The following is a 13,687-nucleotide window of genomic DNA, read 5'->3' as shown; positions in this document are numbered from 1 at the left end:
CAACTTCACAACACTTGTTACCTTTTGTCTTTTCAATAAGAGCCATCCTAACAGGTATGAGGTGATACCTCATTGTGGTTTTGATTTGTATTTCCCTAATGAGTAATGATGTTGAGCACCTTTTCAAGTACTATACTTTTTGGGCATTCTTCTGAGAAATGTCTTTTCAGGTTCTTTGTCCATTTTTAAATTGGGTTATTTGTGTGTGTATGTGTGTGTGTGGGGGTGGGGGGTTAAACCCTCAGCAGACATATGATGTGCAGATATTTTCTCCCATTCTATAGGTTGCCTTTTTACTATGTTGAGTGTTTCCTTTGCTGTGCAGAAACGTTTTAGTTTGATGCAATCCCACTTGTTTATTTTGCTTTTGTTTTCTGTGCTTCAGATGTCATATCCAAAAAATCGTTGCCCAGACCAACATCAAGAGGCTTTTTCCCTGTTTTCTTCTAGTAGTTTTATGGTTTCAGGTGTTACATTTAAGTCTTCTATCTACTTTGAGTTAATTTTTGTATATGGCATGAGCTAGGGGTCCAAATTCATTCTTCTGTGTGTGGATATCCAGTTTTCTCAGAATCATTTACTGAAGAGACTATGCTTTCCCCATTGCGTTTTTGGCACGCTTGTCAAAGATCAGTTGACCACACATGCATGGATTTATTTCTGGACTCCCTATTCTGTTCCATTGGTCTATATGTCTGTGTTTATGCCAGTACTATCCTGTTTTGATTACTGTTGCTTTGTAAGACATTTTGAAATCAGGAAGTGTCATGCCACCAGCTTTTTTCTTCTTGCTTAAAATTGCTCTGGCTATTTGGGGTGAAAGTCACCTTCCTCACATTTGTGTATTTATTTAATAACTTGTGCTTCCAGTTATTCCTAATCATTCCCAAAATTGCAAGCTCATGGGAGTTCCAGGATCTGGGTCCATTCACCTTGCATTGATCATCACTTAGCCTCATACCATGGCAGCTATATGTAGGTAAACACTTTTTTTTTTTTATAATTTAAGTTTTAGGGTACATGTGCACAATGTGCAGGTTAGTTACATATGTATACATGTGCCATGCTGGTGTGCTGCACCCATTAACTCGTCATTTAGCATTAGGTATATCTCCTAAAGCTATCCCTCCCCCCTCCCCCCATCCCACAACAGTCTCCAGAGTATGATGTTCCCCTTCCTGGGTCCATGCGTTCTCATTGTTCAGTTCCCACCTATGAGTGAGAATATGCAGTGTTTGGTTTTTTGTTCTTGCGATAGTTTACTGAGAATGATGATTTCCAATTTCATCCACATCCCTACAAAGGACATGAACTCATCATTTTTTATGGCTGCATAGTATTCCATGGTGTATATGTGCCACATTTTCTTAATCCAGTCTATCATTTTTGGACATTTGGGTTGGTTCCAAGTCTTTGCTATTGTGAATAGTGCCACAATAAACATACGTGTGCATGTGTCTTTATAGAAGCATGATTTATAATCCTTTGGGTATATACCCAGTAATGGGATGGCTGAACACTTTTGAGGACATTTAAAGGGATATTTTTACCAAGTGGATCAGAGTGGGGAGTTGAAGAAGCTGAAGAGCTCCCTATGATATTGCCATTTCATAAGTTAGGATGTGCATACCACAACCCCCCCAAACTTACTGAGATCACCTTTGGGACTTAGAGGGCTAGTGGGAGAAATATATAATTTCAACATTCAAAATATAATAGAGTTATACAGATGTTTACTTCTTTGTGAATCTAGTATTTTCTAAACATTTTTCAAAATCTCATTTAAAAAATAGGTACGTAAAAATCGCTAAGGGCTTACTGACTTTCCTGTCCCATTTCTCACCTTCATTTATAAATTACTTTTATTTAGTTAATTTAATAATTTAATAAACAACCCCGAAACAAAGGTAGACTCTTTCTGGCAGTAACCCACATCTGACTATATGGTCCCCATCCCATTCTTTGCCTTCCCTCACCCAGGGTGACTTTCCATACTATATTCAAATCGGGTTTGGAGTCCAGGGCTTGTCCTGTTATATCACCTTTTCATCTACACCCACTGTCACCAATAGGACGAATCTGCTTTGGTAGGCTTAATTTAAAAACAAAAATCTTTAAATGGCCTCCCTTGGCAGATAATAAAACTCAGATTAAATGCTGCTTCTTATAGCATGATTTTCTATGTTTAAGAGGAGCTCAAATATGGCTGAGATACTATTCACCTTGAAGGCGTCACCCCACCAGTTTGGATATAACTTTCTTGGTCGCAATGCAGAAGTTCTTTATTCTAGGACAGGACCAGGGCAGCTGACTAAGAGGTCTGCATCCCACACTGTCTGCCCGCCCCTCGCCAGTACTGATTAGTGTTTTTCCCTCGGCTTCTGCCATGGGAGGTAATGGCTCCTCAGTGACATTTTTCTTTTAGTCTCCTAATTTAGAGGCTGCTGGGTGGAGTGACACACGCTGCCATTATTCACTCCTCCCAGTGTCGAGTTGTATCTGTGTTTCTGAGCAGTTACAGACAGCGAATAGGAGTCGTAAGACACACAGCTAGACGGAAGAGGGGATATAAAGAATGACCCATGGGGCTGGGCACGGTGGCTCACGCCTGTAATCCCAGCACTTTGGGACGCCAAGGTGGGCAGATCACGAGGTCAGGACATCGAGACCATCCTGGCCAACATGGTGAAAACCCCGTCTCTACTAAAAATACAAAAATTAGCCGGGCATGGTCGTGCGCACCTGAAGTCCCAGCTACTCAGGAGGCTGAAGCAGGAGAATCGCTTGAACCCGGGAGGCGGAGGTTGCAGTGAGTTGAGATCGCACCACTGCACTCTAGCAACCTGGTGACAGAGTGAGACTCCATTAAAAAAAAAAATGACCCATGTTGTGGACCCCTCTTGGTTCATCTTCACCCTTGTTGTGGAGAGGGTCTCTTAGACTAAAAATGTATTCTGGGAGGTGATTTGAATTAGCAAGGTAAAGGCCTGTTTGTCTTTTAAGATATTTTACTCTGAAGAATCTGCAAGACCCACAGTTATCCAGACTTAGAGTGCTATAAGGAGGCTCCCTCTGCCACGGAGAGAATTGTCTCCAAGACATTGTCCACAAGGGTCTCTGTCAGAATGGACCCCAGAATCTGGAGCCTGGGAGCAGGATGAACAGGGCTAGGAAGGAATAGAGACAGAGGAGTAGAAAAGAGAAGAGGGAGGGAACTAGGAGAAGAAAGAACGTGGGACTTGAACTTTCCCACCTGAGGTTGTCTGGATTGCCTGAAGGGCTTTACTGAGCAAAAAGTAAGGACAGGCTTTACATCATTCTCTGGGCTCTGGGTGTCATCGTGGCTGGCCGCAGGAAAGACTGCTTTCTTTCTGGTCAAGATGTTATAGGACATAAGAACGGGGTAATGTAAGGGAGCTCACAATCACCAGCAAAGGTGTGGATTGGCCTACTGCAGGCCAGAGCTCTCCTGAGATGTGTGCCAAAAGAAATGACTTATGATGGGCCCTGTGATAGGGAGCTGTCTGGGTGATGCTTTGCTCACAATTGCCTGAGAACTGCCCCCAAATCACAGCAGCCAGGTCTGTGCTCTTTAAATCTTCCCCAAGGCAGGTAATTGGTACAGGGGAGGAGAACTGGTCCAGGTTGGGCCAGCCATATTCTCTCTTCTGGGAGGAACTGGAATATGGAATCAAGAGACTCATGGGCTGGGAGTCCCTAGAGCAGAGTCCCATCAGTGGTAATGTTCTAGAGGGAAGCTGCGCAATCCTCCCCTGCTGGGGTCTTCACAGCTGCCTGGGGCCTAGCATGTTTGAGGCTCGTATTCAGTGAGGTGCCCAGTGTTCTTCCAATAGGTTCCCTTTAAACTGGTACAAGTCAGGTTGTTGTTGTTGTTTTTTTGTTTGTTTGTTTGTTTGGTTTTTTTTAGACGGAGGCTCGCTCTGTCACCCAGTCTGGAGTCCAATGGTGTGATCTTGGCTCACTGCAACCTCTGCCTCCCGGGTTCGAGTGATTCTCCTGACTCAACCTCCCGAGTAGCTGGGATTACAGGCGCTAGCCACCACGCCCGGCTCTTTTTTTTGTATTTTTTAGTAGAGACGGGCTTTCACTGTGTTAGCCAGGATGGTCTCCATCTCCTGACCTTGTGATCCGCCCGCCTTGGCCTCCCAAAGTGTTGGGATTACAGGCGTGAGCCACTGCGCCCGGCCTAGAACCAAGAAAATCTTAACTGACACGCTCACCAAATTTCAATTTTCCTTTATTAATTTGTGGTTTTGCTAATCATCTTTAAATTTCTTTTTTTTTTCTGTCTAGTTTTTTTTGTTTTGTTTTGTTTTGTTTTGTTTTTTGTTTTTTTTTATTATACTTTAAGTTTTAGGGTACATGTGCACATTGTGCAGGTTAGTTACATATGTATACATGTGCCATGCTGGTGCGCTGCACCCACTAACTCATCATCTAGCATTAGGTATATTTAAATTTCTATAAATCCTTCTTGTATTGATTTTCCTGCTTGAATTGCCTTTCATAGAGATGAATTCTGCACTCTTAGTGGGTGCAACAGGATTGCTTTTTATTTGCTTTGAATTGCTTTGTTGATTTTTCTAGCCATACCCTGCTGCCCAGCCCTTGATGCGCCACATTTGGTATTTGGGATTTAGGGACCAAATTTATATTTCTATCCTCTTGCTATCCTCCATCCTCCTGCACTCTCCCAGCTACTCTAGAGGCTGGGGCAGAAGATGGCTTCAGCCTAGGAGGTCAAGGCTGCAATGAGCTATGATTGCACCATTACACTCCAGCCTGGGTGACAGAATGAGACCCTGTCTCAAAAAAAAAAAAAAAAAAAAAAAGAATGTCCAGTTTCCACGTCTAGAGAGGTAAATTATAAACAAGAACATAAAAATGGTATATTATTCACTTCAATGACATAGAAGTCATTGAATGGCTCCCAATTATCTGACCTCCTGATGCTCATGCCCCTCTCACAGTGATCGGACTAATCTGTGTGATGACAGGACATTGTAGAAATGGTGGTGTGTGACTTTTGAGCCTAGGTTATGAAAGGTATTCCAGCTTCTGCCTGGGTCACTCATTCTAGGGGAATGCAGCTGCCATGTCATGAGCACACTCAAGCAGCCCTCTGGAGAGGCTCATCTGGAGAGGAACTGGAGCGTCTCACTGTCATCCAGCACCAGCCATAAGAGTGAGCCAACTTAGACCTGGATCCTCCAGCCCCAGCCAGGCTTTCTGGATGTTTCAGCCAACATCTTGACTTTACCCTCCTGAGACTTTCATGAGAGGCAGAAATATCCACTGAAGCTGCTCCTGAATTCCTGGCTCACAGATACTGAGCTCAGATACAGTGTGAGATAATAAATGTTTATTGTTTTAAGCTGCTACGTTTTGGGTGTAATTTGTTATACAGCAATAAATAAGTGGAACAGATATGTATATAGATCCAAGCTGTATTAGTTTCCTGGGAATGCCATAACAAAGCCTCACAAACTGGATGGCTCAAACAACAGAAAGTTATTGTCTCACAGTTCTAGAGCCTAGACCTTTGAAATCTAGGTGTTGGCAGGGCTGTGATCCCTCTGCAGGTACTTGGTGAGGATCTATCTGTTCAGGTGGCCATGATCCCTCTGCAGGTACTTGGTGAGAATCTGTTGAGGTCTTTCTTGCAGCTCCTGGTAGCCTCAGGCATCCTTGTCTTGTAGATGGCTGTCTTCTCCCTGTGTCTCTTCACATCATCTTCCATCTGTGCATGTATCTGTCTGTCCTCGGGTCCAAATTTTTCCTTTTTATAAAGACAACAGTCATGTTGGATCAGGACCCACTCTAATTGTTACCAGAAAAAGGGGTCTTGATCCAGACTCCAAGAGAGGGTTCTTGGATCTCAGGCAGGAAGGAATTCAAGATGAGCCACAGAGCACAGTAAAAGAAGCAAGTTTATTAGAAATGACTACATTACAGACTAGGGTGTCCTCACAAAGCAAGCAGAGGAATGCACTGTCTTTAAGTTATTTTTCTTATATAGGGGTCTTGTCTACATAAAGACGAAACTAAACCATGACTACGTGAAGGTGAGCAGACAGCCTGACAAAATGTACCATCCTATTGATTTCAAGAAAACGATCCTTGACATTTTTTTGTGTGTGTGAGTACATCAAAACATAACTATTATTATCTTGAAAGGATATGTTGTTTTGGGTGTTGGGACATCTGGACTTTCTGTTGTTGTAGGAGTTTGTCCTTGCAGGCATTACCAAGCTGCTTCCTCAGCTGTAAACATCTTAGCACCATGGGTTGTGACTGGCAAGGAATGTGCCCTGCTAGGTTTAAGATGGAGTTGATTTTAAAATGATATCACTGTGGCTCTCCTGGGCTCCTGCTTCCCTAACATCATGACCTCTTTTTAACTTGATTACCTCTGTTAAAGACTCAAATAAATTCCCATTCTGAGGTACTGTGGGTCAGGACTTCAACCTATCTTTTCCTGGGGTGTACGGTTCTACCCATAACAAATGCTTATGTGTCAAGAAGTCTGAAGGCAGAAGTCTCAGGGCTGGTGTGGCAGCTATAGGATGCCATCAAAGATGCAGGCTCCTTTTAGTTTTCTTCTCCACCATACTTCATTTTGGGGAGGATTCTTTTTCTCCACTTCTGCTTTTTTTCCTCCATGAGCGGGGATACCCATTACTGAAATTCCTATCCTTTCTCCAAGGAAAATGAAGTTTCTTCTCTGTTCAGTAAAGTTAGGGAGGGTGAGCTGGGTGTGCCCGTCTCAGCTCTGACTTCTTTTCCTCTTGGGAGACAGCTGCCAGCAGCAGGGACATGTGCCCTTCAGTGTTCTCCCTAATGACGTTAGATTTATATGGGGAGGGGCCTTGCCCCTTGAGTGGGCTTCAGCTTAGAAGTTGGGAGTGTGCAGTTTCAGAAACTTCAACATTTGGTGCATTGGCCAGAAATACTAAGAAATAAAAACCTGAGAGTGGGATGCAGAGGAAAAAATATTCATATGGAATTTTTTTTGGTAGGGCCAGATGTGTGGCTTAGAGGTTTGTACTGTAGTTGCTGTTTAAAAAGAAGGAATTTTTCTGCAGTTGGCTTTTAATTCTGTGATCCAGGTGACAGGTTTTCAGCTGCCTACATAGTGTTTAGCTCTTAATGTGACTGTAGCTTATGGAAGTTTTGTCCATAGGTGAGTGACTGTCTCCATAAAGCAGTGCTCCTTCCTTCCTTCCTTCCTTCCTTCCTTCCTTCCTTTCTTCCTTCCTTCCTTCCTTCCTTCCTTCCCTCCCTCCCCTCCCCTCTCCTCCTCTTTCTTTCTTTCTTTCTTTCTTTCTTTCTTTCTTTCTTTCTTTCTTTCTTTTTCTTTCTTTCCCTCTTTCTTTCTTCTCTTTCTTTCTTTTCTTTCTCTCTGAGATAGGGTCTCACTCTGCCACCCAGGTGGGAGTGTAGTGGCACAAGCATAGCTCACTGCAGCCTCAACACCCTCTAGGCTCAAGTGATCCTCCCGCTTCGGCCTTCCAAAGTACTGGGATTAAAGGCTTGAGCCACTGAGCCCTGCCTTGTTTTCAAACTTGAATGTGAATAGAATCACCCAAAGGCCTTGTTAAAACACAGATTTCTAGGTCCCATCTTTTTCTTCTCTTTCCACTGAGGGATTATTCTGAAGCAGGTGAGTCCTACCTGGCAGATATCCTGTGTGGCTGAGTAACAGCAATGCTTGCTTGTGAAGCTGTGGCCAACTTGATTGTATACCAGCTTGGGTTTGCTTCCCCTCCTCACCTCCCTCACTTCTCACTTCCCTCCCTCTTGCTGACCTGGGGCTTGTCCCTCTCAGGAAAGCACCAGCACAGAAGCTTTGCCTCCCATGCTTTCTGCTAGGAAACCTGGCCTAAGGAAGGGCTGAAAGGGAAATGAATCTGAAATAAAATAACATTTAAAAAAAAGAAATTAAAGGGTTATATGTAGACGGATTCTCCTCAAATAAATGGCAAGTGCATAGTCCCCAAGTTAACCTTATGCTAGGATATCTTCTGGCTGATTGTAAGTTCAAAATTTATGGACTTTAATGGTTTCTGGACAACTGGAATAATCCGGCACTCTGGTGAGGCCAAAACCAAGGAAACGGTCTCACAGTCTCCATCTCTGTCTTCTAGTCAGTTACTTCTGAGTGTCTGCTGGGGTCTTTTTTTCTTTTTTGAGACAGGGTCTCACTCTGTTACCCAGGCTGGAGGGCAGTGACACGATCACAGCTCACTGCAGCCTCAAACTCCTGGGCTCAAACGATCCTCCCGCCCTAGCCTCCCAAGTACCTGGGACCACAGGCATGAGCCACCTCACTCAGCTAATTTAAAAAAAAATTTTGTTGAGATGGGATCTCTCTATGTTGCCCAGGCTGGTCTTGAACTCCTGGGCTCAAGCGATCTGCCTGGCTCAGCCTCCCAAAGTGCTGGGGTTACAGGCATGAGCCACCATGCCCGGCTTCTCTCATACTTGTTATTTCAAAAATGGCTGCCACAATTCCAGTCATTACATCCTCAATCAAGGCAGGACAAAGAGAGGAAAGGGTGGTCCCAGCACAACCTTCCTTCACACTTAACCCTATTATCGGGCAAGCGGCATCTTTCTCACTCCAGCCATCCCCGTAGACTTTCCTTATGTCTCTTTGGTTGGAATTAAGTTATTTAGTCACCTTTGTCTGCAGTGAAGGCTGGGAAAGTGAGTACCAGGCTTCTCACCTCTACAGTGTAGAAGACAAAACAGGAACAGACTGGGATTGGTTGCTGGGTTATCCAACCAACAGTGTCTGCCATATGAACATTATATGATTTATATGATTATTTACCTTGCTTTGAGTGAATATATGCATAATGTTTCCTGGGATGGTCACTTCATATCTAAATAGCTCAAAATGCTATTCTATTTCATGTGTATGTGTTTTCAGATTGCATTTTACCTACTTGATTAGTCTGTGTATGCAGTAGGCAAGACTCTCAGTGTTGTCCTTGCTCTAGAGCCCATGCCCTTCAAGGCAAACCCTGGCCCTAGGCATCCCAGATATATGGTGGATGTCCCAGATGTTCTGTGCCAGATACAGCTGATATTCTCCCAGAAGATTGGAGAGTTCCACCTCATGCGGAGAGAGTGAAATAGATGTGAAGTGGAAGTCAGTTGCACTACATGAACTTCATTTGTGGCTCTGTCCTTTTCCTTGTAATGAGTCTCTGGGAAGCTGCCAATCTCTCTACATGCCTTGCTGTAATATGGGCACAAGAACATCTATCTGCCAGGCCATACAACTAGTTCTTAGTAAGGGGTGATGCTGATCTGTCTGAGAGCATCTTCTACTGCAGCTTTGATTACTCAGGGGAGCTGGATAGTTTCTGTTAATTTTCGACTTTAAAGATATAATCTTCATCTCTCCACCTCCTGTCTGTCTGCTATAGCTTCCCAGGACCATTCCAGCCTTCATTGCTTCCCTTTCTTCTTTAGTTTCCATAGAACATATGGTCTACTTCACAATTTTAGCCTACAAACTCACACTGTCTTGGATTGTTAGTTCGTCCTCTCATGGTTTGAGTCTCACTTCCCCAACCAGTCTGTCTGATGTCCTATCTGAGGGCTGTTCCACAGATTCCCTTTTTCCTGAGCCTCCAACTGTTGATACAATATCAGCACTCAGTAGACAGCTGTTGAATAGAATCTGCAATGTCCCAAAGATTAGAAAGAGAAACACCCGTGACTTCTAAGCCTGTGCCATGCTAAATGGCCACCGGAGCTCAGCAATCCTCTTCTTACTCTGTTGTCTTCTAATTAAGAAGGATGGTGGAATTTTAGGGTGTAGGCCTGGATATATAGAAGGCCGGGTTGGGCACGTTGGCTCCGCGTGTAATCCCAGCACTTTGGGAGGCCGAGGCGGGTGGATCACGAGGTCAGGAGATTGAGACCCTCTGAACAACATAGTGAAACCCCGTCTCTACTAAAAATAAAAATAAAAATTAGCTGAGCATGGTGGTGCTTGCCTGTAATCCCAGCTACTCGGGAGGCTGAGGCAGGAGAATCGCTTGAACCAGGGAGTCAGAGGTTGCAGTGAGCTGAGATCGTGCCACTGCACTCCAGTCTGGTGACAGAGCAAGATTCCATCTCAAAAAAAAAACCAAACAAACAAACAAACAAAAAACCGCCACCCTGCTCTGTTCATACAGCCCCAAACTTGCTGTTAGTGTCCCACAAAGGTTCATAGCTTGGACTCCATGACCTCCTTGGCATACTCCTGAGTCTGTTATATCATTCAGAAGTCATGGCTTTTAGCAAAAGAGCCCTTGTCAAGACTGAACACCTTATGGGCATGGGCTCAGCTGGGGATACAGGGACTGAAATTCGGATTTTCCCATTGCAGCAGTGACAACCAGGAACACCAACTCTGGACCAGGTCGGGGATCAGGCTTCTCCTCTGGGTCTACAGCCACCAAGATCTCTAACCCTGGGAATTTCACTTAGTTTCTCCAAGTCACAGTTTTATCACACTACAGAAGCTGAGAATTGAAGGCTTATTTTCTAGAGAGGTGTGTGTAGTGTTGAGAGCACTGGACTGAGAACCAGGAGAGATTACTAGACCTCCTGAGCCTTGGGTTCTGCATCTATAGAGTGAGGGGACAGGAATGTATAAACTAAGATTTCTTCTCACTCTAAATCGTGGAATTGTAGATTTGTGATTTACTAGGGGTCACAGCATGAGGTAGTTGGTTGCTAAATCTGCTTTTCCTGGTCCCCTTTCTAGATTCGAGTCTTATTGCTTGAGATTGGAATGTGTTTATTGTCTTTGACTCCTAGCTCTGTTCTCCTCTTGACTCTGTGGGGTTGGGCTATGGGATGTTGAGTGTTTCAAGACTTTTTCATACCTTTGGGACATTGTTTATAGCACTGTGCACTTTGGAGAGAGCTTTTACGTATATTATCTCGCCAAAACTTGACAGTCTCTCTCTCTCTCTCTTTTTTTTTTGAAACAGAGTCTCACTCTGTCACCCAGGCTGGAGTGCAGAGGCACGATCTTGGCTCACTGCAACCTCTGCCTCCCAGGTTCAAATGCTTCTCATGCCTCAGCCTCCTGAGTAGCTGGGACTACAGGCACATGCCACCACACTGAGCTAATTTTTATATATTTTTTAGTAGAGACAGGGTTTCACCATGTTGGCCAGGCTGGTCTTGAACTCCTGACCTCAAGTGATCCGCCCATCTCGGCCTCCCAAAGTACTGGGATCACAAGCATGAGCTACTGTGCCCAGCTGACAGTCTCTTAAGAGCCAAGTATTTCTAGCCATTTTCCAGATGGGAAATTGACTCTTGGAGAAGGACCCAAGGTCCCAAGTCTGCTGACTTAGGGGCAGAGCTGGACAAGAATCTAGGTCACCTTAATTCCAGCCAAAGGATATTTACTTATAACATTGAGGGGGTATTGGGAGAAGACAGTGTGGCTCAGTGTGGGGAACAGAATGGGAAACAAAGGACACTTGAATTCAGGCTCAAAGGAGAAGGGAGGAAGAGGTGGTTGCCCTGACCTGGCTTCTTTTCACTCCCACCAAGCCAGGCTTAATGCCTCTGTTTCTTTCAATCAGAGAAGCCTGATTTTTTTTTTTAAACTGTGGAAGCAGTACATGGTCATCACAAATGATTTAATCTGAAAAGAAGGGGAGAGAGTAAGAAGAAAGATTCCCCTGCTCTGGCCCATCTCACGCACCCTCTTGGAATGTCTCGAGTGTGTCTGCATAAAGTTGCCATCCTTTCCATAGCCCCCGGCACGGCCGAGGCACAGTCTATCCCACGTAGCCTCTATTTATTTTCTATTCTTTTTTTCTTTTGAGATAGAGTCTCGTTCCGTTGCCGAGGCTGGAGTGCGGTGGTGCGATCTCGGCTGACTGCAACCTCTGCCTCCCGGGATCAAGCAATCCTCCCACCTCAGCCACCCGAGTATCTGGGACCACACGCATTCGCCACCATGCCTGGCTAATTTTTGAATTTTTTGTAGAGATGGGGTTTCACCATGTTGGCCAGGCTGGTCTTGAACTCTTGGGCTCAAGTGATCCGCCCGCCTCGGCCTCCCGAAGTGCTGGGATTATAAGCATGGGCCACTGGTGCCCAGCCACATCCTCTATTTCAACTGGGGTGGAATATTGGTATCTGAATTGCAGCACTTGTTCCTTCTCCACTTCAGGGTTCCCTCAGCTCTGCATGAAAGTGGGAAACACAGCATCACTTTATTAATAGTGTACAAGTAGATGCTCCCTGCCAGAAGCAGGGCTTCTCTGAGTTGGAGCACAAGGCTTAGGTGTGAAAGCCTAGAAAATGCTTCCTATGCCCTTTCTTCTGAGAGGCTAGTTGAGTCTACAGAGCCTACCCACTCCCCTTCCTCCCACAGATCCAGGCAGAGAAGCTAGGACAGGGGAGGTTGACTAGAAGGATGGCCAAGCCTGCTCTGCTCACTGCATGGAGGCAGAGAGTGAATGCAAATGGAGCCTAAACTCTCACCTTTCATAAAATATAATTGCTCTGCCCACCAGTAAAACACTGCTCAGGAAACACAGTCTTGGCTTTGAGCATCTCTTCCAAGCTGAGAGAGGACTGGTAATGTGGTGTTTATTCCCCAAGAGGCAAAGATGGGCATACAAGGAAAGTGGGAGAAAGGTCCCTGCCTTACACATAACAGAATTCTCCCCTTTTAAAATGACCGCTTTTATTTCGGGCACAGTCCTCCCAACCTCCCCACTTAAACATGCAAATACTCTATGAGGATATATTGATACCTGCTATGCTAGAAATTGGGAATCAGAGACAATAAAGACACACCATCCAGAACGGAAGACAGCCAGCCGCCTAACACTTGAAATGAAGTGCTCTGATAACAATGACAATAGCTAAGTGTTCAGGGAACACTTACTAGGTACAGGTATTACACCCAGCACACCACAGGCTTCATCTTGTTCAATCCTCACAATGATCCTATAAGGTAACTTTAGTATTCCCAGTTTTCAGATGAGGGAACTTAAGTTTAGAGAGGCTAAGTAGCTTGCTCAAGGTCACTCAGTTAGCAAGAGGCAGGGTTGGGAGTTGCAGCAAGTATTCTGCCTAAAGTGTCCGTGTGTAACCACTGCGTGATATTCCTACGGTCGAGGACAACATGGGGTGCCCTAGGAGCCCAGAGAATGGCAGTTACTGGAGGCAGAGGTCAGGGGGACCACAGAGAAGCTCACACATCGCTCTGTGAATGCTTGAGGACCTATTAGGGAGCAGCCCATTAAATGGGGAAAAGAAAGAGGGAGCATTAGTAGGTCAGGTCTGCACAGGACACCTCAGCAGGGGAGGGAGGAGAGGAGGAGGCTGAAAGGGGTGAGAGGAGTATGGAAAGGGGTGACGTGAAGGCTGAAGTTCACAAGGATATGTGAGCAAGCTTGTTCACCTCCATGTTAATCTGGAAGTGTTAAATAGTGACCACTATTGAGGCTCGTTGACATAAAAATATTTATCTCTGAGGAGAACACAAATGAAAATATCTAAGAGAGGAGGGAGGGGAGACATCAGGGCATCAGGAGCCGGAATCTCAACCATCTGGAATCCTACTGAGATTTGGCGGCCCATTCCAGAGTCTCAGGTAACTTGCCAAAATCTTTTTTAAAGGAGA

This window comes from Pan troglodytes, chromosome 12, assembly GCF_028858775.2.
Source record: "Pan troglodytes isolate AG18354 chromosome 12, NHGRI_mPanTro3-v2.0_pri, whole genome shotgun sequence".
Taxonomy (NCBI): domain Eukaryota; kingdom Metazoa; phylum Chordata; class Mammalia; order Primates; family Hominidae; genus Pan; species Pan troglodytes.
This window is presented reverse-complemented; position numbering follows the sequence as displayed.